This window comes from Pongo abelii, chromosome 10, assembly GCF_028885655.2.
Source record: "Pongo abelii isolate AG06213 chromosome 10, NHGRI_mPonAbe1-v2.0_pri, whole genome shotgun sequence".
Taxonomy (NCBI): Eukaryota; Metazoa; Chordata; class Mammalia; order Primates; family Hominidae; genus Pongo; species Pongo abelii.
Window position 1 is genome coordinate 112,534,748 of NC_071995.2, and position 3,538 is coordinate 112,538,285.

Below are 3,538 nucleotides of genomic sequence, written 5' to 3' on the forward strand. Positions count from 1 at the left end.
TCATTCATTGAGAGTTGCTAGGCTTGGTTTCCAAGTCTTTAAGACAATGGCAGCATTCAAAAGGTTTCACAAACTAAGGAAATGACCCACCTGTCCATCAATATGGGATTGAGCACAAAAACTATGATGGATCCACCCAGTGGAACACTATGCAGGCATATAAAAGAATGACAGGTCACGTGTGGATATAGAAGAATCAGAAGGATATATTAAATTTTAAAAATGCTGCTGAGCGTGGTGGCTCATGCCAGTAATCCCAGCACTTTGGGAGGCCAAGGTGGGTGGATCACAAGGTCAGGAATTCGAGACCAGCCTGGCCGACAGGGTGAAACCCCATCTCTACTAAAAATACAAAAATGAGCCAGGCGCAGTGGTGGGTACCTGTGATTCCAGCTGCTCAGGAGGCTGAGGCAGGTGAATCGCTTGAACCTGGGAGGTGGAGTTTGCAGTGAGCCGAGATCGCGCCACTGCACCCTAGCCTGGGCAACAGAGCGAGACTCCACCTCAAAAAAAAAAAAAAAATGCTAGAAGAGTGTAGAGCGTGCTGTTATGACAAAAGGAAAATATATATACACACATATAATTACATATACAGCACAGAATATTCTTGGAAAGAAACAGGAAACCTCTGGGGATGGGTTTAGGTAACTGGGGAACAGAGGAGGGAGGGAGCATTGTCATGCTTTGTATACATTTGCATCTTTGAGATTTTGTACCACATGTAAGTATCAGCAATTCAAAAAGATTAGACAATTAAAATAATAATAGTAGGAAAGATTTGTCAACCTGGGTCTTGCCATATCTCATGTACCCTCACTCCTATTTCCACATATCCCTACTGATCATAATGATGGTTGCCATGTGTCGAGTGTCCTCTCTGGAATGGTCACTGAGCTGGCTTCATCCCACGAGGTCCTTACATCAACCTGGTGAGGCAGGTCCCCAACATTTCATGATGAAGTTTCTAACACAAAGGTGAAAGGGTTTTTCAGTGAATACCCATCTATTTACCACCTAGATTCTACCATTAATGTTTTTCAACACTTTCCTTATCCCAGACTGATTCATTTACCCATCCCTCTATCCATCTATCAGCCCATCTATTTTTTATGCAATTCAAGGAAAGTTACAGACATCTGTACATTTCTTTCTAACTACTTGAGCACGTCTCTCTTTAACTGAAATGCAATATTTGGTTAGGGTTCCTTTTGTAAAGTAAAATTCACCAACGGCAAAGAGCGCAGACCTTAAGTGTACCATTTGCTGAGTTTTGACAAACACCTGCACTTGAACAATGCACATCCATATAATGATACAGAATTCATTTCCATCTCCCTAGAAAATACCCTAATTCCTCTTCCCAATAAATCCCCAAGCCCCCACAGGCAACACTGTTCCTACTTTTTTTTTTTTTTTTTTTTTTTTTTTTTTACCACCACAGATTAGTCTGGTTATTGTAAAACTTCATATAAGTGGAAGTGCACAAATGGACCCTTTGTGTAAGGATTTCACTCAGCATAAAACTTAAAGAGTCATCCATGTGTTGTGTTTATCACTAGTTCGTTTTAAAGGGAATGATCAACAGTAAAAAAAAAAATCCCATTAAAACGTGGGCAAAGGACATAAATAGACATTTCTCAAAAGAGGATATACAAATGGCTAACAGGTATATGAAAAATACTCAACATCACTAATCAGAGAAACGCAGATCAAAGCCACAAGAAGACATTGTCTTACCCCAGTTAGAAAGGCAATTGTTAATAAAACAAAACAAAACAAACCCAACAACAAAAAAACAGATGCTGGTGAGGATACAGGGAAAAGGGAACTCTTATACACTGTTGATTGGGATGTAAATTAGGACAGCTACTATGAAAAACACTATAGAGATTTCTCAAAAAACTAAAAGTGGAACTATCATAGGATCCAGCAATCCCACTACTGGACATTTAGCCAAAGGAAAGGAAATCAGTATATCAACAAGATACCCGCGCTCCCGTGTTTACTGCAGCACCATTTCCAATAGTAAAGATATGAAATCAATCTTTAAGTGTCTATCAGTGGACGGATGAAGAAAATGTGGTATATATACACAATGGAATATTATTCAGCCATAAAAGAGAATGAAATCGGCCGGGCATGGTGGCTCACGCCTGTAATCCCAGCAATTTGGGAGGCCAAGGCGGGCAGATCACTTGAGGTCAGGAGTTCAAAAGAAGCCTGGCCAACATGGTGAAACCCCATCTCTACTACAAATACAAAAAAAATTAGTCAGGCTTGATGGTGGGTACCTGTAATCCCAGCTGCTTGGGAGGCTGAGGCAGGAGAATTGCTTGAACCTGGGAGGCGGAAGTTGCAGTGAGCCGAGATCATGCCACTGCACTCCAGTCTGGGTGAAGGAGTGAGATTCTCCGTCTCAAAAAAAAAAAAAAAAGAAAAAAAGAAAAAGAAAAAAAGAAAAAGAAAAAAAGAAAAAATGAAATCATGTCATTTGCAGCAACATGGATGAACCTGGAGGTCATTATGTTAAGTGACATAAGCCAGGCACAGAAAGACAAATATTGCACATTCTTGCTTATAAGTGGAACTAAAAAACTTGATCTAATGAAGGGAGAGAGTAGTATGACAGATACCAGAGGCTGGGAAAGATGTGATAGAGAGATTGGTTAATGGTACCAATATACAGTTAGACAGAAGGAATAATTTCTAATGTTTGATAGCAGAGTAGGGTGACTATGATTAATACCAATGTATCGTATATTTCAAAATAGCCAGAAGACAGCACTTGAAATATTCTCAGCATGTAGAAATGATAAGCAGTCGAGGTGATGGACAATCCAAATACCCAGACTTGATCATTACACAGCCTATGAAAAATATCATATGTACCCCATAAATATGTACAACAATTTGGGTCTGTAAAAATAAATAAATAAATATAAGGAGGAGTTTTTTTTTTTTTTTATTGCTGGGTAGTGTCTATCGTATGGACACATCACAATTTGTTTATTTATGGACCTGTCGGGGACATTTGGGCTGTTTCAAGTTTGGGGCTATCATGAATAAAGTTGCTATGAGTATTTTTTTTTTTTAAACAGAGTCTTACTCTGTCTGTTACCCAGGGTGGAGTGCAATGGCATGATCTCAGCTTACTGCAAACTCTGTCTCCGGGGTTCAAGTGATTCTCCTGCCTCAACCTCCTGAGTAGCTGGGATTACAGGCATGTGCCACCACGCCGAGCTAACTTTTATATTTTTCTTAGAGATCAGGTTTCACCATGTTGACCAGGCTGGTCTTGATCTCCTGGCCTCAAGTGATCTGCCCACCTTGGCCTCCCAAAGTGCTAGGATTACAGGAGTGAGCCACTGTGCCTAGCCTGCTATGAGGATTTTATACAATTCTTTTTGCAGACATGTGTTTTTATTTATCTTGGGTAAATACCTAGGAGTGGAATTGTTGGGTCATAGGTTAAGTGTAGGATTGGTTTTTATTAAAAAATTGCCACAGAAATTTCCAAAGTGATCATACCGTTTACATT